Source organism: Ceratosolen solmsi, unplaced genomic scaffold (assembly GCF_000503995.2).
Source record: "Ceratosolen solmsi marchali unplaced genomic scaffold, CerSol_1.0 scaffold29, whole genome shotgun sequence".
Classification (NCBI taxonomy): domain Eukaryota; kingdom Metazoa; phylum Arthropoda; class Insecta; order Hymenoptera; family Agaonidae; genus Ceratosolen; species Ceratosolen solmsi.
The window spans coordinates 7,858,973-7,886,876 of record NW_011948417.1 but is presented as its reverse complement, the minus strand read 5'-3'; the positions used below and the strand labels follow the sequence as shown (position 1 = coordinate 7,886,876).

Below are 27,904 nucleotides of genomic sequence, written 5' to 3'. Positions count from 1 at the left end.
TAAAATAAATATAAATCTAGCATTCACTTTCATTCGTTCATGAATACGCCTTTATTGACAGAATTCTTTTCCAGAATATTTACGTTGTATCTCAATATACAAAATTGTCTAATACTCCGATGAATACACTATACACTTCTTCATTTCAGTGTCTCTTTCTCTTGTTCCTATTTAGTTATCCAACTATTGTTTTCCTAGTTTGTTTCCGATTTATGTACAGTCAGATATTCATTGATATCGATATTTTCATTCATCCGGCGCTGTTGCGATCTCATTCATTTTATTCTGTTTCCTTCTTTTCGTCTATTTTTTTCAGCAGTTGTCGTTTCTTCTCTTCTCCATTGCACTTGTTAAAAAAAAAAAGTATCATTCTCAATGGCAACAGAATGGCGCTTACTTAAATTCTAAACTTCTTCCAATTTTTTGTTCTATTTTAGTTTTGTTTATTTAATTTATCGTGTGTACTTTTGCTAAGTTATACGGCATGTATAACTAGTCGTGTCAATTCTTCTTACGTAATTGCTTACGTAGTAAACTTGAAAAATTACTCGGTTGCCAATATTTTCAGCTGCTCGTTTAACGTTTGAATTTCGAGAAAAGAAAAAAGATAATATAAAATAAGAGAGATTTAATGAGAAAGAAAAAGTTAGTAGTTAGTAGTTATTAGATATTCATATTTCGAATTGAGCCTTTACGTATGCATTGATACGAAATAGTATAATTCAGCTCCTCGTTAAATTCATACAACATTTTAGGTGCCATTGCTGTTATTTCAGTGCCTTCATGATTATGTATAAATAAATAGAACAGTCTAAGAAGGCATTTAAAGGCTTGTATAACATCTTACGATGCGAAGATTACTAATTATTATTAATAATTTTAATTTTAAAAGTGCATGTAAATTGGCGACTCTCCTTATTTGGAAGCTAATGGAATTGAATTGAATTACACGATGAGTAATTGTAAAATTATGTCCGTTCAAATGCGCATTGAATTGTCGAGGAAAAACGTTAAACAGTTGAAGTACTGTTTTTTTCAGTCACCGAAACGAGGTATCTTGTTTATACAATACTGGGAAATTTACACCGAGATAATTATTTTCTTACTATAGCATACACATCGTAACTCCTTTGTTCCTTTTTAATACGCTTTAAAAAGAAGAGAGAGAGAGAGAGAGAAGAGATGAAAGAATGAAAGAATGAAAGAAAGAAACGAAAGAAACGAAAGGAGGAAGAAGGAGAAAAAAAAAAATTAAAATTATAAATGTTGCACAATTTACGATCTACGGCATACCGTAAAAGGTAAATAAGCAAGTAGAATAATTCATAAAATTCATTGATCATATAATTTCCTTAAAGATCCGTTAGGAAAATAAAATTACAACGATGAATTGGTCACGAGCGATGACTAAAATGTGATTTGGGGAGGGGTGGGGTGGGGTAGGTTGGACTGAATATGGGGGGGGGGGGGGGGGGGGGAGAGGAGAGAAGGGGCAGCCGCTGTATTATAGTGGGCCAGCAAAAAACCCTCCGCATGGAAAAAGGGAAAAGAAAAGATAAAAGGCCGAGCTACGATCAAAACGATTGATTTCATAACTTGGACGTGCGGCTCGGTTGAAAACGCGGTCAGGGCGACTTTTGTCGACGACTGTATTCGCTCCCGACTAATTCTCCCGATTAGAATTTCAGCGCAGCACTAATGCGTAAGGCGGGTGCTCGTACGTGTACAGTCAGGCGCGAAAGTCACGGATAGTTATTTTCTTTAAACCCCACCCCTTCGGCCATAAGTTATCGCTTCACCCCACACCCCACTTTACTTTCTCTTTCCAACCTCGTCGCAAAGGCGCATCGGGCAAAGTCACTCGCAGCCATCAGGGACCTTCGTAGATTGACGTCCGCTTCACCTGTCTGACCCCGATCGAACATATGAATCGTACTCCTCCACCTGCAGGTTTCAAAATTTCCTTTTTAAATTTATCGGAGCGTGCGCGTAGTCTTCCCGTAATCATAGATAGCACAAACACTAAACCTCACTTACATTACATTGTAATGATTAGTATTAGTATTACTGCATACAAACTAATGCAGTGGCTTTGAAATCCTTTGTGAAATTTATACACAGCTATAATGACATTTTTTATCTTTTTTGTTTCAGTCAGATTTACATTATGACGTGTACAGTTTGCCGATAGATTAAGTGTCAGCTTAAATAAATGATTAAATTCGCGTAAAGACACAGGCTAATGCCCACAATGCCCACTTTCTCTTGGGTTATACAATAATTAATAAATCGAGTCGTTTATCAGTTATTTAGTCAATTAGTATTAAGTGTAGAAATGCGAGTAATAAAATTATAAAAATTATTTTAAACAAAAACTGTTAATTAAAGACAAAGAAACCATATTATGTTTATTTTATTTGAAAAAAAAGACGTTATATCTCAGGAACCGTTTTTGTAAAAAAAAAAATCTCAGTTACCAAAGATGTACTGAAATTCTTATTTGAAAAATCAAGAATAATGTATCGTGCCCTTATATGTCTGAATGTTTTCCAAATCATTTTTAAAAGTAAAACGTGAATTCCTTTAAATTCAGAAAATAAATTTTAAAAAATAAGAAGCATTATAGTTTCGAAATTTTCTTAAAAATTAATTAACTATAAAACTTGTTATGCCAATTTTAAATAGTTTATTAATTTTCAATAATTGTTTTTATTTTCAATAGAAAAAGATTTTTAAATAACCAAGAAAAATAATTTATGTTATTAACTTAAAATGCTTCTTAAAATATCTAATAATTAATTTCTACATAGATTTATCACAATAATTATCAATAATATGATATTGAAGCTTATATTACACAAATTTAAATATTTCCGTTTGAATTTTAAATAATTCGATTTCATTTTACTCCAGCGCCACAAAGGCGCTAAAAATAATTTTTAACCTATTCATTTTAGTACGTAAAAATATATACATACTCATATACTATATATATATATATATCAATTATATATATATATGTATACTATAAATTTTAAATAATCATTTAATATTCTAAAATAAAAATAAAAAAAAAATATATATATATATATATATCTATATAAGAATAGGTTTACTAAGTTTGATATAAAGACAAAATATGATATAATCGTATTATCTATTTGTTCTTTTATTTTATAATATACTAACTTAGACATAATTAAAAAGTAAATATATATTATGTTCTGGCTTCATCTTTCTGAAGCTTATTTATACATAAGTCAAATTAGATATTAATTACTAATTATAAAACAAACTCAAGAAATATATTAGAAATAAAGTCACATTCTAACTAATGTATTCATCAAAAAATAAAAAGTAACCTAATCAAGTCTCGGCCATCATAAATAGAAATAATAACCAACTATTTATCAGTTATTATCGTGTTACACGCATGCGCATATTATGCTACACATCACGGACGGATACAACACCTACACACACTTGTGCATTATCATGCTTTCTTCTTCCCCTTACAGCTTCTACAACTGTACTAGCTTCCCGTATCGTATTCTTCTTGCATTTGCTTCTTCCTTTTCATCCTGCTTAACTTCGAAATATATAGATGTGTAGTACGGTTCTGTAGAATGACACTTGTTTTCCTCTCTCTCTCTCTCTCTCTCTCTCTCTCTCTCTCTCTCTCTCCTTTCACCCTAACGCCACTGTCCCACCCTTTCTCGCTCCCCCTCTCGCTCTCACCCTCTTTCACTCACTCTCTCACTCTCTCTCTCTCTCTCTCTCTCTCTCTCTCATTGCTTCGCTGTCTTTTCTTTCCCTTCCACGCTTTCTCACGATGCAATTTACTGAAAAGTGTGTGGAGGAAGAATGACAAAAGCTTGGAGGGAGAAACTACAGAAGTAAATTCTATTAGATACTATGAAGTACTGAGAGCAGCAAAGGATAATTAATACATTTAACTTTATTATTTTCTTATTATTATTCATTAATATTATTACACTTGTTATTACTATTGTTATTAATATTATTTATTTATTTATGTTGGTCTGATTATTATTATTTATTTTGTAAAAAAATTATTTATCCACGGAACTATTAATAACAAGAATATCGTGTTCTTTGTATTAAAATAAAAAAAAAAAAAATTGTGATGTATTTGTAAAGCAAACAAAAATTAACAAACAGTATATTAAAATAAATTATGATTTCTTTATGCTATCATTCTACATTTTATTTACAATAACTAAAATATATCAAATTTATTATTTACATGTTTACAAACTGTTTTACGTTAAACTCTTAAGTGTACAATTTAAAATTCGTTTTTGATATCAAATATAAAACGTGTAAATATATTTAGATTATTGCTTAAATGAATAGGCAACTCGATGTGTAATACATATTATGTTGTAAAGAATATTCTGATTTTAAATTGAAATTATATATTTAAAATAAGAAAGGAAATAATTTATGCTACATAGTAACAAAATTATTATTATATCGCTATGTTTAGTAAAAATTTTTAATTACCTTTTTAGCTTATAGATTAATTCTTAGTATATATAAACAAAATAATGTCGTTTTTCCAATTACAGAATTTGTATCGTGAAATTGATATTATTAATGTATTTTTATACTATTATTTTACATCGTATAAAATAAATAAACATACAATTGTATAATTAGTATTTCAATTTCAAAGAGACGTTGAAGTTTACAATGTAGCATTTGTCAAAAATGTTTAAGCAAATGAAGAATGATATTTTAAATAATAATTTAATTGAATTTTGTATATTTAAATATGTCTGCTTTACAAAGGTTTATAAATTTTATTCAATTTTATTGAAATCTTCATAATATTTATTTCATTTCAATTTAAATGATTTAAAATGCTAGAATATATTTTCTGGCGCGCGCGCCCATGTAAACGCATGCATAGACAGTTACGAACACAAGCATGCGCATATGAATGTAAGTGGGTGTGGCTTGAATAGAGCTATAGCATATATGTGGTTTTTTAAGACCGTGCTTATTCTATTTGATTAGGTAAAATCCTGTTTACTTACTGAGCCATTCGTTTATACACGATTTCAAATAGGGTATTCGATGTATACAAAATTTTTGTTCATCAAATTAAATTTAAGCATAGATAAATATCAATGTAAATTTACTATTACAAGTATATTTATCATTGCTGAAGCGTGTGCAATATATAATTATATATATATATATATTAAACAAATATTTATGAATACTTTTAAATATTTTTACACGCTTATATGATTTTTTTATTTTTATTTTATAATTGCTTTAATGTAAAAACATCTAAATAGTATATACAAAAATTATTATCGATTACACGAATAAGTTTTAGAATACTGCTTTCATATATATATGGGTTACACTTCTCATCTAAAATATTTCATCAGTCTAGCAATTGCTCCAGACTTTCACGATTAAAATATTCGTTAAAATATTATGTGTAATGCTATTAACCATAACATAATCTTTCGTTTATATGCACATTATCGTTTATACGAATCGATAATTTTATTAAAATAATCCACAGTCTGCAAAAACTTAAATTTTATTCAACTCTACCTTTCTACATAATAAGTTCTGTTAATGGAGCCCTACATGATTATCCATCTAGGCCGTCATCGATCCAAACAATGATGCACCTATCGCCGGTTAACATGGGCAATCAGTCGGCCGTGTAACAATAGATTCCGCAACTATTGCAGCGATAGAAATATTTTATCTAAATGAGTGATTTTGTCATTATATAAATTGATAACGCTACAATGTAAGGAAATGATATCTTGCAAGTTTTAAATATTATTTAAATATTTTATAAAATGAATTACATTTTTAAACATAATTGCTATTAGCTTTCGGCTGTAAGAGAATTTATAACATTATAAATTTAATGTTAAATAATTATAAAAAAAAAAAAAAAAAAAAAAAAGGGCGAAAAATTCTTTATGCATTAGATTAATTAATTGATTTAGAAAGAAAAACAATAATAATAATAATAATAATAATTGTTTTATGTATATCAAATACGAACAACGATATAAAGATATACAATTTTTATTAATGTTTCAGTGTCAATATATATATATAATTTATGTATATAATATTTACATAAAGTTCATATCTCGAATAATGATGAAAATAATAACATAATTCACAAGTTACGCCATCAATTTTATAGTTAAAAATATGAAATCGTTTGAAATTAGAATTAACATACGTAAAATAACACGAATGTCGAGATATTTTAAAAGTAAAAAGTCCATTAATTTTAAATGCATTTTTAGAATCGTCGACGATAAAAGCAGGAAAAAAAAGAAAACGATGAGAGACTTCCCGATAACTATTCGTCCATCGTATTATATACAGCTACGCATGCGGCCAAGTGTCGCGTGAGTTCAAAATGTTGAGAGAACACGCGATTGAATACATAAACTGTAAAGACCATTCTACAATAATATTGAATTTATGACATATTAAGAACAATTATATTTGTTTTTTTGTTTTCTTTTTTTTTTTTTTTTTTTTATCGTTACTGTTCTTAATGCTATGGGACAAACAATCCATTTTGTAATAATAATAAAACGTAGTAAGGAACTCGGTTGATATAAATAAACATTGCATTTCTTTATTTCATCAGCTTTCAAATTTTTACATAGAATAATTATTAGTTATATATTACAAAACATTTGTAATTATTATTAGGTATCGTAATAATTATATCTCGAAGATAAGCGATAAATTACTTTTATACAATAATTTCTAATAATATGCATTATTTCAATGATACGATAGAGAATAAACTATTGATAAATAATGGTAAATATATCTTAAAGTAATTGTAGAAGAAGCCTAACACACAGGCATTACCATGGCGTTAGCCTTTATGCGCGCACGAGTGCATAAATACATACTCACTGATACTAGCTCAAGGAGCAAATTATTGGATAAGCCGAAGAAAAGAAAAAGTCCGTTATGTGCTGTCCGTGTAAATGCATGTTTCTACCAATACACGGAGCCAAGTACATGTATTTGCGACGCTTTGCTTTACAGACGTCGGGCGAAGGAACGAAAATATTTTAAGCTCTCTCTATCTCCCTTTCATTCTCACTCCTGTCTATTCGAAAGAGCATGCGGGAACGCGAAAGAGAGATAGAGAGAGAGAGAGAGAGAGAGAGAGCGCGCACGCGTGAGAATAAGAAAAGGAGGGAGAAAGAGAAGAAAGGGAAAAAGAGGCAAAAGAGGGAGTGAGAGAGAGAGAGAGAGAGAGAGAGAGAGAGAGAGAGAGAGAAAGAAGACAGAGAACGCGCTTTACTTTCGTGAAATTGCACGCGCGCGAATGCTTGTTTTGTGCTTGGATAAACTTATGAATGGCGCTTGTTTAATTTTGCCGAGTTGAGGAAGGAAGGAGACGATTTTTGTCAACTAAATTGACTTTTAAGTTTACGCTATGTATACGTGATTCTTTTCTCTATATTTTCTTTTTGATATATCGTTTGGCATTTAAAGATATCTACCATTTGATTAAATGGATGATTTCAGATAAAGAATAGATGAGTGTTCGTTGAAAAAATTAATTATATATTGTAAGTAATTTTCAATTGTCTTAAATCATGCAGACACTGGTGTCATTATTCTCATTCGATTAAATAATTATTAATTGAAAATTAAATTTTTATTGTACCTTACTATAGTAAAATTATTTTTATCTTATATATTTATTTTATACTCAATTTAGAAATATGGAAAATGCATCATAAAATAAATAAAAGCTATTAAATCAAAAATATTGTGAAAGGCAACGTTAGTCTCCTGCATAAAATATAATGAAATAGTAGTTATAATCTATTGTGAGAATTCATTAGGAGATATGTAATCAATTTGAATGTTATAATGATAAAAATATAAATGACAGTGTTTTAGATTCTTAGCACGTTTGAAAAATAGAGGTTATGCGTTTTAAAATAAAATGCCTGCTCTCGTTTCAAAACAATCCAATAAGATTTCAAAATGATACTTTATAAATTATGTTTTATAATAATAATCGGGTCAAATGCTTGTATCAATTTAATTAAGTCATTTGCATAATTTTAATTCTATTTGTTTCACCTAGTATTGAATATAATTTATTTCAAAAATAATTAAATTTGAAAACTTGTGATTCTCTCAAAACAAAAACAAAAAAAAAATTAAAATAACATCTTTATTAAAATACAATAAAATCAAATTTACCATAAAAGTATTTAATATATATATATATATATATATATATATATATATATATATATATATTGGAAACCTTAATACTTTATTTGTAAAATATAATACTGAAGCCAATTCCTAATCAGTTGCTCGATAAATAATTAGAGCAAGAAAGCATGCTATTATATTCTGGTGCTGCTTCGCTAGCCCATAGGAACACAATATAAGTATAAAATAAATTAATACATACCTAGTTTACATTATTAATTACAATTTTATATACTTTTAAAGCGAAATATCCAGAGCACAGTGAACTGGCACAGATGCAGTTACTGTCGCTCTTATCCTATATCAAGTAAACCGTGATTAAGTAGAAGCTAAAAATATTTTTAAAATATTAATTAATTGTTTTTTATTCTTTGCTTTGTAAATACTTATATTTGTAATGATAATAAATATTTATATCCAATATTTCGAACCACGTAAGCAAAATATGAACAATTCATAATATTTGTTATTTATTATTTCCTCGATTCTTTTAAAACGAGTAAAGCTATAATTGTGAAATAAGAGTCTCAAATTCTTTTTAATAGCATTAATTTTATAAGAACATTTTAAATATAAAGTTAAGCTTAATCGAATGCAATTTTGTATGGCACTCGCTAATATATATTTTCATTTTATTCGTATAATCTCTTTTGTATATATATATATATATATATATATATCTAATATATAGTAAAATTGAGAAATATATTAATGTTTTGAGTATGAAAAAGTAAAAGATATAAAACTCGTACATATGAAGTTCATTCTTCATGCTTATATAATCATCATGACTTACATTGCTATGTCCGGTCTTTATCAACGTATGTTTAAATATTATTCAAATACATATTGCTAGAACCGTAGATATAAATTAATAAACAAAAATGAAAATTTATTTTATCGTATCTGTTTTTACTGTATTCATACATTCTATCTTAAACATTCCTCTCTCGTGTATTCTTTTCAGAATATAGAAAGTGATTTTAATTACATACAACCTCGTATCTTAAAGTAATAAAAAATCTTTTAAAAATTCTTTTACATATTAAATGAAAATTAGTACAATTCTGCACAATAATTATTTAAAATTAATTATTTAAAATAATTAAGTAAATTATTGGAAAAGTAAGTATAATTTAAATATAATGAAGAGATAAACTCAATTTTATATTTAAAATATCGAGTAACTTCATAACATTTTCATAAAAATTACTAACTGTTTGGAAAGAGGGTAGGGGAAGATGACTTATTGATATTAGTATTTTAACACATAAATCAAAACATATACAATTATAATAATTTATAATTTATATAATAATGGCGTAATTATATTTTATATAAATGAAATATATTATATTATATTTATCAATTAATATACATTAAACATTAACATTTATAAATATTTTATAATCGTCTTAATACATAAAGCGGAAAACAAACTTGAATACGAAATTGATAAAGAAACAAGTTTTTAAGCTAGTCATTGTATAGAGATGGGTAATTACATTTTTTTTTTATTTCCGTTTACGGCATTTAAAAGTTTACAACACAATATAGAGAAAATACTTATGAAAATTATACATAAGCAAAATGTAGAATATAAAGCAAAAATAACATTTAAATATATAATTTGAAAACAGATTAATAATTGTTCTTTTAAATATTTTCTTTTATACATTTGATTTTCTAATGCAATAATTATAAAATACGTACAAATTAAATACGGAGATACTAATCAGTTTCAGAATGCAAAAAATGTAATAGTTCACTATTTTATTTATTGATTGATGATGGAAGTAGATTGTAAAATAAAACGAGAAGCACAAAATTATAGAAATAAAGTATTATAGATATAAAATATCATAGTTCTGTTTTTTAGTAAATAAAATGTTTGTAAAGTAAATATAATATCGTTGTGATTTAAGTACGTAATAAAATATACCTATTGATAAAGACTAGTTTTATTTATTTATAACAGGTGTACATTGGTGAGGAGTAAATAATAATAAATGAATAAAATTTTAGTAAAACGTTTAGAAGTTAATAAAAAGTTTTTAAAGAATTTCACAAAAAATAAATATGAAATTATTAATAATAAAAAGAGTGGAGGGGGAGGGGGAGGGGGTAGATAAAAAAAATAATAATAAGCATTAGAGATAAGTAGTAGTTCTATCAAATATTTATATATATATATATATATATATATATATATATATATGTATATATATATATATATATATATATATATATATACATTTTTATATATAACTACATTTTCAAATGACAACCAGAAATTTAAAATATCATTGAGAGCATGTATTTTATCCACAGTACAATAGTAAAATGTAATGTCTTAAAAAAATTTTTTAGAAAGTTCTCTTCGAACATTAAAATAATCCACAGAACGTGAAACAAATTGCGTGAAAAAATAAGTGAAAAAGACATAAGAAGAGGAGGAAGAAACGAGTTTTCAAGAGGAGCGAGAGCGAGCAAGCAGTGGAACTATGATACACGCGCGCAAGCGTAGCAGTTCCGTTCGTGTGTTGTGTATAAGAATGGGGGGGGGGGGGAGACTTGGCGAGTACCCCCGGGCCATTTGCGTCCGTGTGCGTGTCCGTTGCTTCTTCGTCTCTCTTCCTTCTGTGCACGTGCAACTTCCTGCAGCGCTTCGCACACCTATGGAAAAGCCATAAACGTGCGCTTACATGTGCGTGTACGTAGGTACATTTCGAGACACGAGCCTTCGGCTTTAGATTATAATTACGGACACAAGCCTGCGAAATGAAAGAGATGGTATTCGCTTTTCTTCTTTTACTGGCAAAATATTTTTACGTCCGTGAGAAGGATTCACTTTTTATTTCTTTATAATATCTCTCATCTGCCGTTTTATCCACTGGTCTCTTACTTGTCCAAAATTGCGCCATTCTATTGGGCGTTTAGGCAATACTATTTTTAGAATTTTTGCGTATTGGAAAAATTGTTGCAATCTGAATAAGGAAAGAGTATATGATGCGCTCTTAGAATTTCTAAGCAATCAGTAGATGTTCGATTATTCGTTTACTTTTAAATTAAAAAGATTTACACGATAACAAGATGTTTGCTACTTCGTTTCGAAGTATACGCCTTTGCCTAAAACTTGTAATTATGTTACTTTATTATGAGTCACCTGCGTTTATTAATTTAAGAATTTTTAATAATTTACAGCACTAATTAAATTCACTATAAAGAGGTCAAGCAGTTTAAATTCTTGGCTCACTGACTTTACGATTATGCTTATTTCTTCGAGATAACTCAGCTCAAAATAATTAATTTTCTATTTTTAATCGTACAACGGTATTTTATTCTATAAATGTATCACTTTCATTAATTTTTCTAAATTATTTATTTATAATAACTGAAAATTTTATATATATATATACATATATATTTTTTAAACTGTTGTAAATACATAAAATGAAAAAACGTATGTCTTATCTCAGCATAATTATTGTCATTCAATGATAAGAAAAAACCGAGATAACGTAAAAATCACATAATTCATGTTCTTACACTATTTTACTTATCACATACGTTTTTAAAATAAAAATATAATTTTCGACGTTTAGTAATCACAATATATTCTTTATATAAAATTGAAATAAAATTACCAATTATATCATATTATAGTTTTCGCTACATTCGAAGTATTACTTTATGATTAAGTAGCGTAGTCTCTATTATGCATGTGTATAAGAAAAGATAATTAAAGATTAAAATAACGAAACATGTAGACTAATTGTACAAATATAAATGAATATACGCTAAAGCTTAAAAACAATAATATTTATAAAATAAATTTTTAAGATAAATTTTGCTTATTATATTAAAAAGAATATTTTAATGAAGCATGACTTTGAATAGCTTATATGCAATATCAAAATATTGTAAAAAAAGAGAGATTCAGATTAATCACTGAGTGGAAATATGTTCAGCAATATTAATAGTGAAAAAAAAAATTTTATGAAATTCTTTAATAATTTCTAAAATTTATTTTTTCTATTTTTTTATATGATATATCGCAAAGATCACATTAATATTAGTAATGAAGAATAATAAATGTTATATATGGGCATATTAGAAATATTTTACTTTTATTATAGAATAGGACAAATATTTTGTAAATTATTCACATACTGATGTAATTTTGGTATAAATATAAAAATTAATGAAATACAATACCTCGTGTAGTATCATCAGCATATGTCAAAGATGAATTAATATCAGCTTTTTTGTATAATAAATATAAACGAATATATATATATATATATATATATATATATAATATTAATAATAAATATTGAAAAACCTATTCTTAAAATAAATATCTTTAAAAAGTTTAATGTGAATAACAATGTTACTTTAAATATTCATTAAAGAATTTTTAAATAACTTGAAAAATCAGCTGTATATATTTGGCTTTGTTACATTAAATAAACTACTTTTACTATTAAAATTTTAATTTTAAATTCTTGATATCTGACCTCAAAATCATTTAGAAGCACATTAAAGATCATTATTTGAAACGGTAGAAAAATGCGCAGATTTATATAATAACATAAGTATTGTGTTTCTATAAAATTTTATATTTTTATTATCATTATTTTTAAATGAAAACAACGGTAAAGCACTGGTATTTATATGTAATAAAAAATTATCGATTTACATTTAAAAATAAGGAAAAAGCAGATAAAGAGAGAGAGAGAGAGAGAGAGAGAGAGAGAGAAATATAGAGAGAGAGAGCGAGAAGAAAATAGGATAGACAGAATCATTGGTATGACTCATCAGCTATGAAGTCGTAGTGAGCGTCACTATCGATCTTGTCTTTAAAATGTATATTTTCAATTTGTGCCGCTCCGCTCTCTTACAAACCGGATACATTGACGTTTTAGCGCCGGCGATTTGAAAGTGCATTACATGCGGCCTACGAACTTTGCTATCAGTAAATTATTAATATCGACACTTTTGTTATCGTTTCGCGTGTTGTTTTACCCTTCGAATCTTAGGAAAAATGCGACATTTGTGAGCCAAGAATGAAAAGTGTACCCCTTTCTTTATTATGTGCACTTTGATTCAATCTAAAATTACATAGTTGTCTATTATTATTTTAACAAATGTATTTAGAAATAATTTTTAATTATTGTTTTATTGGTTAAATTCTCTCATGATATCGTAATATTGAAATAGTAATATTTGACCTTTTAATGTTAATTTTAATCGAAATAAATGTTTGAAGATAATGTAAATATTTCAGTGAATTTAATATTATAATAAAGTGAATTTTATGAAATTATAGTAAATCTTGTATTTATTATTTAAGTGGAGAAATTTTCAATTTCAATAATTAGAAAGTAGTTCGGTACTTTCCTGTAGTTTATTCCTGCTTATATATATATATATATATATATATATATATATAATGTAATTCATGTGAAATTATATCTAATTTGTTTTAGATATCTTAAAACAAACTGATATCACTAGAAACGCGAGAAATAGAGTACATTACTATGGTATAATTTTTAGTTAAATAAAAAAAAAAAAAAAGATAGTTTATGGTAATTTATAAATAGTTTGAATGTGCTATTTTATTTCAGTAATGTATTACTTACAGTATATTTATATATTTTACAGATATTACTGTACGACAAATTTCGACTTTATGTAAATTTTCAAAGTACCTGTTACGTAAGAAGTACAAACAATGTATTAATTGAAATTATTGCAGTGCCTTAAATTGACTAACTATATATATATAGTACGAAAATAATATAAAATGCTGAGGAGTTAAATTTAATTAAAAATTTTAATTAATTTCAAATTCTCAGTGAAAAGATAAAACAATCATCTGAATTAATTATTTAAAAATTCAAAGGTATCTGATCCACTTGCATTTCAGAGATAGGGCAGCCTTATATCCAATAGCAGATATCTCCATAAATAAACTAATATAGACAAACAAACAAAAATAAATATGTAGAGAATTCCTGTGAAACATATATAAAGATAATCCGAGAGAGTATCAAAATGCCCTATTTGAAACGAGCAACAAATTGAAAAGGAAAAGCGAAAAAATCCATCTTTTCACAGTTGCCGGCTAAGAGCGAGAGGGGGGGGGGCAAACAGAGAAAGTAAAAGAAAAAGGGAGAAAAACCTCAAAAGTACTTCACGCTTATCGATTCACATACTCAGGCAAATCTACACGCACACTTACATGCTCTTGTGCATTGCACAGATGTATAACAGACTATGGTATAGCAATGCCATGACACACCGACCAGCAGCCGTACGGCGAGGCTCTCACATTTTGTTTCTCCTTTCTTCCCTCCTTCGCTCTCTCTCTCTCTCTCTCTCTCTCTCTCTCTCTCTCTCTCTCTCTCCCTCTTCCCAGGCGTCCCCGTCCCGCAAGCGGAAAATTATAAAAGCGAGCGGTGCTTGTGTCAGTATCGTTATTATTATATGGAAACATTTTTGTCTTTCATGTAAGTATACGATATTTTTTGAAATGCAAGCACAATATCTCGATTTTATACGACTGTTTTATTGTGGAAGACGAATACGAAGTTACTGTATTTTATGCACTTACTATTGGAATAAATCAATATTGGGTCAATTTGAAAGTGTCACATCATTATTATGGTCCCTAAAATAAAATTTCTTTAAAATAATTTACTTTATAAAGCATTCCTTTATTACCCTGCACAATATTTCTGATTTACCATTCATTATTATTATTTCACTGACTTATCCCCCGGTATAAGCAGACAACGGTAAATTGTAAGAATGTAGAATGTAGTTCTCAAGTTAAATTATATGCTCAAGCGAATGGCTGCTTGCGTGTTAATTATTCCCAAGCAAAACTTTATTATGTACTACCTCTAATAACTCTGTGTTTTATCTTAAGTATGATATTACTTACTTAAGTACGACAGATTTGGACATTCACTACAATAATTTTGTCTCTTCGTAAATACATTTTAACGATAAAATCACAAAAATTGATAAGTCCTATAATAAATAAATTGATCGAATAAAATTGACATTCGACTAGCCAATAATAATAATTAATCTTTAGTAACATAGAATAATATTTGATAAGTAAGACAAATGCTTTGATATTTAATGGAAATGGAAAAACGGAAAAGAGACAAAGCGCAGAATCGGTCGATTCTTTCCACCTCCATTTCCAAGTTGTAGATTTTCGTTAAGATTATCTTTACAATGCTAAACACACGCTAGAAATGGGTAAAATTTTCCTTCGAGACTGAGAAACGCCTACAACATCACTCCCATGACAGTTGGTTGAGGTGAAAGAAAATTTTTTTTCTCTAATTTCCCTCTATTTCGCATGCAGTGCAAGGCGATCCAACTCTCACTTATGCCCAAGTGTTGCGAAGGGCATCGAAGTGGCGTGGTCGTCGGTAGGGCTGGGAGAGGGGGGCAGATGTATTCACGTTAAATCGGTTTAAGGCACGTCTATAAATACAGAAGCGAGAAGGTACACGTATAGGTACTCATACAGGCAGAGCGGCAAACCCAATGTGACGGCGACACTACAGTGCTTTAAGTTATGAAAAAGACTGCTTATGTATGTAATGTTGATTGTGTAGCTGGATAACGTGAATTAATAAATAACAGATGTAAAAATGAATATGATAACACTTATTTCTTATATCTTTCTAACCAACCAAATATATGCGTATGTTAATGACCGAAATAACTTTTTTTCTTTTATACTCAATATAGATAATAATATAATACGATGTTTTATTAAATCCCAGCTAATATTACCTAATCGACATTATAGAAATGAAAGAGAGTCGCTGTGCTAACTGTAATGATAGCGGTGAAGTTATTGTACAATTAATTGTTAAACATAGCCTTTATTATGTATAGATCTTATGAAATATAGAAAAAAAATGTTAAGTATTTTGAACGACGATGTTTTAATGAAGCAAAAAAATTGCGTCAAATGATCGAAATTGAACAAAGAATTCAATTATGCCTTAATAGTTTGTTTTGTAAATAAAAATTCATTCGCGAAAATGTGAACAGATTGCTGAATCATTTGTAGCAAATGTTTTAACAATAAAACATATCATCAAAAGCATAATAATTTGAAAATAATAATTAATCTGAAGGAGGCAATTATTTATTAATAATAAATATTTTATCGATCAAAAATCATAAATGCCTAAATGATTCAAGTTACTATTTACTCGAAACAGAAGCTTACACTTTGTTTATCAATAGGTCTAATTTAATGAAAATATTAATATTTTTATTTGACAGCATATATTATGAACAATTATTTTATTTACTAACGTTTTATTTTTAACTTTATTTTAATAATATTGTATAATAAATATTTTTATTACATTTCGGTGTTATAAAATTATTTAAAATTTGTATTTTTATAATTTTCAAATAATAGATTCATATTACAGGCTATTATTTATTCTTATATTATTTAAAGATTAAAAATTAACAAATTATTATAATAATTTATTTATGTGAATATTATGTGCATTTTTGTAGTTATATACAGTAATTTATATTATTTTGAAATGTACTTGTGATAACTTATAAATTATAGAAAAATATTAAAATTACTTGGAATTTTATATTTCTTATAATTTATATATTCGTTGAAAATATCTTAATAATTATTAAATGCATTTGATATATTAAAGTAATAGAACACGGTGGTAAAGTGATTAAACTACAAATCGATAAAATATTTTCCTTACATAATTACTTTTATACTATTTCCTGCTACTACTTTTTCCGTTAAAATTTATTATGATCAGCAGCTGTCACGTATCACGTACATTACAACATTGTATTTCAAGAAAGTAAAACGATGTATTTTACACTATTGGTAACGTTCTATTACACGCTGTGTAATTTACCTAACGACCACTGACCGGCAACGAACATTCTGGCGAAGAAGACAGCTTATCCCAAATGGAAAGACAGAATAAGCAAGCATACCAATGAGATACAGAGAGACAGACTCAAAGGGGACAGAGAGAGAGAGAGAGAGAGAGAGAGAGAGAGAGAAGGAGGTTGCGGGTGGGAGAAAGATACACAGAGAAACGGATACAGAGTCGAGATCGAGTGGAATAGTGGTGGATTGAGAATTGTCAGAAGTAAAATGTTGAGAATGTGGAGGATGTATGATATGGCAAGAAATCAAGATTTAAATATTCGGATCGCAGTGTTTCTCCTGTGTATAACTGTTTTTTTTTCTTAAATGCATTTTTCTTATAGCACAGTCATTATAAGCAAAATTTATATAATCCATATTTTTATAATATATCTTTCATATTAGTACTTCGTACTATTAATACATAAAAGAAAATAGTAAAAATAAGTTTTCCCTGGAGTAGTAAAAAAATTAATGTAAAATTTTTAAACTATTATTTATATAAATATAAATATAAATTTCAATATTATTATATTTTTTAAAAAATACATCTTAATAAAATATTTTAGTATTTAATATTACATACCTTGTTTAAAATTAAAATATAATAATCTTAATTTTGAAAATAAATCCACATGAAATATTTTTTATAACTTATTATATATATACATATATATAATATCATCAAAAATAAAATATACGTATATATAACCGTATTAAATTATATACCCAATAATATAATTTTATGATAAATAATTCAAGAATTTATAAAATAAAATTTTATTTTAAAATATAATAGTATCTTTTTTCACTTTCTCTCTCTCTCTCTCTCTCTCTCTCTCTCTCTCTCTGAGATAGAAAACTTATAATGCGCAATATAATACTATTCCACTAAAGATAAAATTTATTTAAACTTAATATTTTAAATGACATCTGTAATAATAAAATATTAATAAAATGAATAATACATACTACAAATAAATTGTAGAAAACAATATCTTTCATAAAGTATTAGCATTACTTTAATATTCATTACTTTGTTGAAAAGTATAATGCTCATAAAAATTTTAAATTATAAAAAAAGAAAGGAATCACTTTGTGTTAAACATCGGAGCACTCGATAATTTTATAGTGAGTTTGGTTAAGCCTCCCCCCTTCTTTAATCCGCTCCTATAGCATGGAGCAGCATAACATACACATGAGATAGATAGATAGATAGAGTGAGAGAGAGAGAGAGAAAGAGAGAGAGAATACCACCTACATATACAGTGTAAGAGATAGACACGACTTGTATACGAGCAGGCCCAAGGGAGGGAGCAGGAGGAAGAGAGAACGATGTACAGATAAAGGAAGGAGTAGGGAAGTCGTAGTGGGAGAGGAAGGAGAAGAAATCGGAGGGGGTAACTTGCCACCGCCACCGCTGCTCGAGGGAATGAGACGGATACAGTAAAGGTAAAGAGACGTTAAGTGATGAAGAGTGAGAAAGACATAGGCAGGCATTGCGAGTTAGAGAAACAGAGAAGGGAATTCTATATGCATTGCGTGAGTGAGTAAGTGAGCGAGAGAAACAAAAATGTTATGGGAGTACAAAAGCTCATTCGGCTATACAAAAAATTCGAGAAAAAGTAGAAGAGAATAATGACGACGACGATACTAACAATAACAATAAAAAAACATCATTCTAAATTGGAATAATTATGAATGTAGTTTTTAGAAAAATAATTGTTTTATTAAATGAAATGTATCAAATTAAACAAAATCATATTCCTATTAATAATTACTATTATAAAATAACTAAATACCGAGCATAGTTATATTAGCTTTTTTAATTTTGTCGCAATATTATAAATGGAAACGTGTATTATGCTTAATAAAAACTATAAATTTAAAATTAAAAAGTAATATTTATTCCAATCGATAAGAATTCTGTATAAAAATGTGCAAATAAAATAGAAAGAAAAATAAGAAATAATATATGATAATAATTTATAATATTGTTAATTTAGCTTAAAAGTATAAAAAAAAAAATCGGCTATATGATTTAAATTAAAATGTACGGCAAGATTTATTCAGAATTAAAAACGATAAATCTGTTTTTACGCATGTTTGCTACATATTAAAATGCTTAATTTAGAGTTAAAGTAATTAGAGATATTATAATATATCAATAATGGTTAAATATTAATAAAATAAAATACAAAAAAAGAAGATAATCTTAATTTGAAGGATAAAGTTAAGTTTAAAATATGAAAAAGAAAGTTAAATTCAAAAGAAAACTTGAAGAGGCATCTGTGTGTGCGCGCGTGCGTAGATATGCGTATGTACATGTTAAGTATGTATGCGTACAAGTAAGAAAAAGAAGAAATTCAACATCACAACTCGAGCGACAAAAATAAAAACGTAAGTTTAAATTCAACTAAAAAACTCAGGAAGAATTTTAAAGTAACATCTTTAAATACTCAAAACAAAAGATTTAATGATTATAAATATATAAAAAAAAATGAAATAAAATAAAACGCTGATCTAATTGCGTTAATTTGTGAATAACTTAATGTCGAGTAGATGAAAATTTGTTCAATAAGAATACAAAATATTTTAAACTGAAATTGGAATAAAGGTGTGTTACGAGAAAGAAAAACGGTCGAACCATAAAATATCAAATGAAATGTAAATGAAAAAGTGTAGTAATACGATTACATGAGTGAATTTAAAAAATCGTTTAAAAAGGAAAATATTTAAAAATAAATTACTATATATTTAAAAGAAAAAAAAAAGAAATGAAAAAAGATAAACGTTTCGTTGATAAACCATAATCAATATAATTTTATAAAAAATGTTATTTATAAAATTAATAAAAAGAACACCTCGATTTAAATTTATTTAAGTGACTAATGTAAATGCGATCTAAAATGTCTTTTGCATTAAAAAAAATGAACGAAATATAAGTCTTTATTTTATCTATACATGTATTTCTTAAACGATTACATAATCGAACGAGTAATTTTAAATGTATGCATCAGATGAGTGAGTAATAGTTAGTATTAAGAATATTTGTATTAAAATATCTCGAAAATATAATATTAATATTTCAGAAACATGTGAAATAATGAGAAAATTATATAAAACCACTAATAATATAAAAAAAGATAATCCATATTTATTATTAACTGCTTACTAATCGTTACAATTATACACATTACGTTATTATGATTTTTTATTATTATTTTTAATAAAATAAATTTCGATAATTGTATTTACTATTTAATTATTTTCAAAATAATATAATGTACCAAGCAATTATTTTCTCTATGCACTGCCACTGCCATTGTATTATATCCAATAAAGCAGGTTAAAAACAATATGTTCATATTACAATTGTTATTATTATTATTTAAATTTAAAATAATGCAAAATCGTAAGATTCATATTCGATCATATTAAAAATGCTAATTTTAGAATCCTTGAAATTGTCCACGAATACTGTTTAAATAGGTTAAAATAATAGCCCCGAATAGAAATGAAAGATACATAATTATTAATCGGTTTTGTATGAAAAATGTGTTAAAGAACGAGAAGTAGAACATAATTGATAAACATAACAATATTCTTGGCTGAATATTGAAAATGATTTGCTTAACGCAGAAAAAAACACGAAGAAAATCCATGCAATCAAAGCGATATAATTGAATTAAATAGAAAAACAGAGACAGACGAAGCTTAAGACAGATATCGATAAAATACTACCGCCAGTATTTAATGGCATTGCTTGTCTCGAATACACTCGTTCACATGTACAAACACATGCGCGCGCGCATCCGCATATACACACACCCACACACGAGCGCGCGAGAGCACGCACACCATATTGTGTGTGCGTGTTAGAGAGAGAGAGAGAGAGAGAGAGAGAGAGAGAGATTAACGTGTATATACAAGCACACATTCGCTCTTTCGTAGCCAGATGCTTGACTGCGCGATCGTACACCCCTTCCCTCTTCGCCGTCACATCCCACCAACCCCCTGTCCATGAAACTCGCGTTCCCACCCGCAGCCGCGGTTCCCTACTCCGCGCGCCGAATTTCTCCCACTCCCGGAGTCTTCATCACCTCACAATCCTTTACCACACGCTGTCACTTTTGTATTTGCGGCGAGCTCAAGGAGACGGTGTACGTGAACGCTTTCTTAGAGCGATGGTGGTGGGAGGGGGAGGGGGAGGGGAGGAGGAGGGGGGAGAAGCAAGCAGCGAGCGTCGCGGGAGTTAAATGTAAGGGGCAGCGGGGGCATGAGTAGTGTAGAGGAGGCAAAACAAGGAAGAGAGAAGAAGCAGAAAAGCGCACTGATTAAATTCTCCCATTTTCTGAGAAACAAAAGAGTACTTCCACTTACTTTTTATCTTTGTTTTGATATTTTCTTCTTTTCTTTATTTTTAACTTTCATTTTCAACGAGAATGCAAGTACATATTGTAGATAATGATGCGTATTTGACGTACACGCAAAAGATAAGAGACCGACGGACGTTTGAGCATTTTGAATTTTCTTTTAAGAATCGAAGAGAATGTTCGACTTTCATGGAACACGAAAATCGTCCCAACTATCTTTATCATAATTATATTGGATCCAGTTTATAATAAATTTATAATTATTTATTATAATTATTTAATATTTAAATGCAGGCTTATGAAAACCATTTTCAATTATCAAAGTAACGTAGCACTGATTTTTACAAAAATTTTGGAGCCTCGAGTATCCTTATTTTATAATGAATTCTAAATTTCATTTATATAATAAGTTGAGGAAGTTCATACTATTGCAATTCGTAGATATTATTTATTATTAATATATTAATAATATAATCGTAATCTAATACAATTGTTTGTACTTAATTTGCATTTAATAGATAAAATAAAATAAAAAAAAAAACAGTCACTGAAGAAATAATTATATAAAATTTTGAGAGTTATACCGTAATTTGTTAGTCATTATAATAATACATTTATTGAATACTTTGTACAATGTCCGGTTTAAACGGCAAGAGGAAAATTGTTGTACCTTAAAAGCTTATTAAAAAAAAAAAAAAAAAAAAAAAAAAAAAAAAAAAAATCGATGATTTATATTTCTAACTGCAGTATCGTGAGCTGTTCAAATATAAGAATATTATGAAATATATGTGAGTTATATATTACAAACAATTAAAAATAAATTAATGTCAAATATCTATAGAAATTTTTTTTTATTATCTATTCATTTTCACAAAAGAAAGAGACAAGAAAAAATTGTAAAATGGTATATTATAATATAATTCAACAATTTAAATTATCAAATGTTTAGGTAGAAGAGGTCGAGATATTATACAGACACTTGTACAAACATTGAAACAGTAATTCTTATTCATTTTATTTCTTTCGAGAATCGATAAATGTTTTTTATTTAAAACAGCCGGAATTAGCGATAAATTTGGTTTAACAAAATATATTTATAAATACACTCGAGTATTCGACATATATTCAATAATAATATTATTAATAATAAAGAAACTAATAAAAACAAGGATAAGAATCAGCATTAAAATATAATAATATAATAATTTTTGTTTATCGTAAAATCTAAGGAAAATTAATAGTTTATACAAGTATTGCAGTATTGCAGTATTGTAGTAAATAAAGTTTTTTGCTATTCGCTTCTGTCTAGTTTCCCAGAAACTAAACAGACCTGTATGATAATTGAATTGAATAATTTCTATTTTTAGAAATAATAACAGAAATTTCTTATTGTCAAAAAGCTAAAATTTAGGTAGAAATGTAATCTTATCTATTTATGCAATTACATCACGTCTCCTAAATAAATAAACGAATAAATAAATAAATAAATAAATAAATAAATAAATAAGTAAATAGATAGATAAATAAATGCAAAGGAAAAAAATAATAAATATGTTGTATGGTATCATTCTCTTAAAATGTATAATTGCAGACGCGTGTGTATATTTGTATAAAACAGATAATGTTTGCGAAAATATTACGGCAATAAAGAAAAGCACGTATATATCCTTTCCAATGTAATTCCAGATATACACGAACGCGCGCCGAGAGAGGCTTGGTGTGGTGGGATGGGGCGAGGTGTGGCGGGGCTCGGGGGTAGTGGCGGGACGGCGGGGCGAACGGTGGCCATGCGGGGAAGGGGAAATACGAGGAGTAAGAGAGTCAGAGACCGATGCCATTGGCAAAACAAAGACAGTGATACTAGCGCACTACATACACAGTTCGGGCTTGATTTAATCATGAAAGTATATTATTTTCTTTCCGAGCTTTTCGTTCCTTTTCCGTTTTGACTCGTAATTTATTTTAGAATTAGAATATTAGCGCGATTATATTCTCGCATATGCTCGTTTCTTTCTTTCATTTTTCCTTTATTTTAATTAAATAATTTATTTCGTTTATTTTTTTCGAGCTATCTTTAATAGACAATTTGGTATTCCTAATATTGTGAAAATCTATCTAATATAGGAAGACGTGGGTCGATGTCTAATTAAATATAAACGTAATAGTGAAATAATTAGTAACGTCAATAACGAAGACAAAGGATTATATTTCATTGAATATAAAGAGTATTGATTCACACAAATATATATGTTATATCGTTAATATTAATATTTGAATTTTTATTTTACCACCATAATGGCAAATAGTTTAATAAGAGATTTGGCTAATACTTAACGTGATAATGGTATAAGGTCCGCTACTTTTATAAAAATTTACTTAATAAGAGCATAAGCCCTAGAAGAATGGAAATTCTAATATTAAATTTGATTGTTTCAAATTCCAAATTATTCAACAAATTTTAATTGTATTTAATGGAGAATTAAACGTTGAAAATTTTAATCGAAAGATTTGAATATTTAATGATTATTCTAAGCCAAATATCTTCTTGTCAAAGAAAATCCTAATAAATAAAAAAGAGTAAAGAGAGATATTAAAAATTGATAAACTATTATCATTTACGTCTTTATTGGCGTACAAATTTCAAAAAAGTTTAAAACAAATTAACTTCAATTAATTTAATTAACGAATGAAAAATTTATGAGCCCAAACGAGAAACTATTATTCTATTTTAAAATACATTAAAATAAAATTCGATAGAATGAGAAATAAATCAATAATTAATACATTTAAAATTGATTCATAAATTCAATTTTATTATATTTTTGAATTATTTCAATCAAAATCATTACGCGATTTAATTAAAGGCTATTTTTTTTATTAAAGAACGAAAACATTTCATTCAAATTAAAAATGACTACATTGCTTCAAACCGATAAGCCATTTTTATTTTCGTAAAATAGTTGCGAAAAGACAATGTTTGGTGCTCTTTAAACAGTTATGACTTCACATTACATTTAGTGAAATAATAATTTTACGTATTTTTGATATTTATAAATGTTACTATTATTTTTCTTTAAGTAGAGTAATTACATGAAAAGAAAATATGGAAAATAATTTAAAAGGTAAACTATAATATAAATAGAAATGGAAGAGTTACCGCCGTAGATTTTATATTCCGTAAATAATTTTAATATTCGTGGAAGGAGAAATAAAAATAGTTCGTTCCTCAATACTTGAATAAGTTTATATTATACTTAACATAAATTTTATAAAATTAGATATTCTACTATAGTTAAACATTGCAATTTATAAAAGTGAGTTAAAGAAATTTATTTTATTGATGATTTATACTTGATGTATAAAAATTTGAGATTAAAAAAAAAAAGCATTGACAAGTTATGGAGGGTTGGAAAGGCTACACTTCAAAGATAAAAATAAGGAATTTCGGTTATTAAAATTTATTTCCATGACATTGGAAAATTACAGTACATTCATATAAATGTTTCGAAACACTCGTTATCGAAATATACTTTTCGCTCAATCATTGGAAATTCGAGCTGTAGTCGGAGCAAATGTACAAACTAATTGGAAAATTCCAAACGCGCTTTTAAAAACGAAAAGTCCATAGTGTGCGATATGATCTCCGGTGCTATTGAAGCCTTTGAAATGTCTTTCCCCAAATATCTAGATGTAATATGGAAACTCGGTAAAAAATTTGTCGCCCCAATAACGTTTAAAAGAGGAAAATTAGAAAATGAAAAGGAGATGAAGACTAGAAGAAGAAGAAGAAGAAGAAGAAGAAGAAGAAGAAGAAGAAGAAGAAGAAGAAGAAGATGATGATGATGATGATGATGATGATGATGATGATGATGATGATGATGATGATGATGATGATGATGATGATGATGATGATGATGATGATGATGATGAAGAAGAAGATGATGAAGAAGAAGATGAAGAAGAAGAAGAAGAAGAAGAAGAAGAAGATGATGATGAAGAAGAAGATGAAGAAGAAGATGAAGATGAAGAAGAAAATAGAGAAGAAGATGGAGAAGAAGAAAGAGAAGAAGAAGAAGAAGTAGATAAAACAACAAATAAATACGTCGGTATTATAAGCGAGGTAATAAAAAAAGGAAGCAGCGAAAGAGTGAGCGGGAAGAAAAAAATTCGTGGAGGAAGGCAAACTAGCTTATAGTGGCAACATATACACAAGTTCGACGTCGAGGCCGCGTAGTGGGAGCAAAAGGTCTGTGAGTGGGGGAAGACGCGAGAGCGCGGCTGCTTCTCGTCGGCGATGGTTGCAGTGGGGTAGAATGAGATGAGGAGGTTCGGGGTGGGGGAATCGGCAGCGGCACTGCTGCCGACGGGACACCGGGAGGCGGTGGTAGTGATGCGGGGTGGAGGCCGAGGGGACGAGGCGCGCGATGCTCTGGACGGCTACGGAGTGTAAAGGGAAATGGGAAGGGAGTGGGTTGGGATGAGAGGGAGGAGGAGGAGGACTGGCCGCACAGAATATCGTGTCGCCGCGCGCGAGTTAGGGTTATACATACATTGGCAAAGGAAAGCGCCAAGTGTAGTGATGTACGTGTATGTGTATATGTGTGTGCGCGTGCATCGCGAGTGTGCGTTGGCTTACCTCGATCTTATCCATTTCTCGGCGTCCGATTGTCACGCACTGACGATGCTGCCACGTTCATCTAGGAGATATCCTCGGTCACACGCACAGCCACCACTGAGAGATATATAGAGATAGAGGTAGAGATAGTGATAGTGACCGAGATAGAAATAGATATAGACAGATAGATAAGACAGAGTTAAATAGCGAGGGGAGGGGGAGGAATGAGAAGGAGAGGTAGAGCGGAAGAGAGAAAAGAGCACCACCACAACAATAACAATAAATAGACAACAATAACAGAACGAACGAACGAACGAACGAACGAACGAACGAACGAACGACAGGGGGAGGAATGAGAAGGAGAGGTAGAGCGGAAGAGAGAAAAGAGCACCACCACAACAATAACCGAACGAACGAACGAACGAACGAACGAACGAACGAACGAACGTTAAGATAAAGAATATCAGGGAATTTAGAAAAAGAAACAAACACTGATGTCGCGGTTCCTCAATATCTTCCTAGAATTCGGGGGGACGCGCCGTGGCACTTGGGACGTTGCATTATCTCGTATCCATTTGGTCGGCGACTCAAGTATGTGAGAGCTGCGCGGCCGGCGGCTTGGTGTTTAAATTCGAATCGCCGCCCTCGTCATCTCGTAGTCGTTGTCGTCGTCGCCGTCGATGTGGTGCGCGCGCGTGCGCGCGTTTTTCGAAAAAACTCAACGATCGCGTTGGCCAGCGGCAATCATCCCCGTGCTTACACTCGCGCACCGTTGCAACAACAACAACAAACACACAGGTACGCCGGCGAACGTATACACACTGATGATGATAATAATAACACACGCACAATATTATTAATAAACGACACACCGGCACGCACATGCATATATGTGCTCGCGTACATAACTATTTGGTTACCGTTAGCACGTGCGCATTGGCTTACATGTGTGGGTGCGCGTGCGTGCGTGTTTACCGATTACACTTGTATTATTGGCAAATATGCTGTACGAGGAGGCGGCGACGTCGTGCGGGCGAAGGACAGTGGCAATAATACATGTCATACGTATCCACGTACTTATGTATTTATGTATGTATGCTATGTACGTATTTATGCATCAATATAAATAATATCACACATGCCTACTACACGTACATGTACGTATATTTGTGTGTAAACACACACGCGGGCACACACAGGCGGACACAGAGAGAACAAAGAAAGAGAGAGAATAGAGAGAGTGATAGAGTGTGAGAGAGATAGAGAGAAGATCTATGTCCGCGCGTACATAGAGCGAGCGCACAACGCGGGAGTAGTAACAACAACGACGACGACGGCGGCTGCGGCTGCGGCTGCGGTGGCGGCGGCGGTGGCGGTGGCGGTGGCGGTGGCGGCGGCGGCGGCGGCGGCGGCGGCGGCGCCGACGGAGGCGGAGGCGAAGGCGGAGGCTGAGGCTGAGGCTGAGGCAGCGGCAGCAGCAAGAGCAGCAACGTCAACGGCGTCAACGACGGTAACAGGAGGAGCGGCAGCAGGAGGAGCGTGAGGAGCGCGCGGAGACGCAGCTCGACTCTCAGAGCGGTGCGACGCACGCCGCTGTCCCATCAAGACTACTTTGTATTTACTCTAATTATGTGACGTCACGGGGGATACAGTGCGCGAGGCTGG

The 27,904-nt window shown here is 29.6% G+C and overlaps 1 long non-coding RNA gene across 1 annotated transcript; it reads right to left on the bottom strand.

The window, feature by feature from the left end:
- Positions 1–54: 54 nt before the first annotated feature.
- Positions 55–27,615, bottom strand: LOC105359796 (uncharacterized). Its single transcript, XR_912785.1, has 3 exons — positions 26,730–27,615; positions 26,261–26,356; positions 55–346 (listed from the first exon to the last, which is right to left on the bottom strand). It is a non-coding gene; the product is annotated as an uncharacterized LOC105359796 (long non-coding RNA).
- Positions 27,616–27,904: the final 289 nt, after the last annotated feature.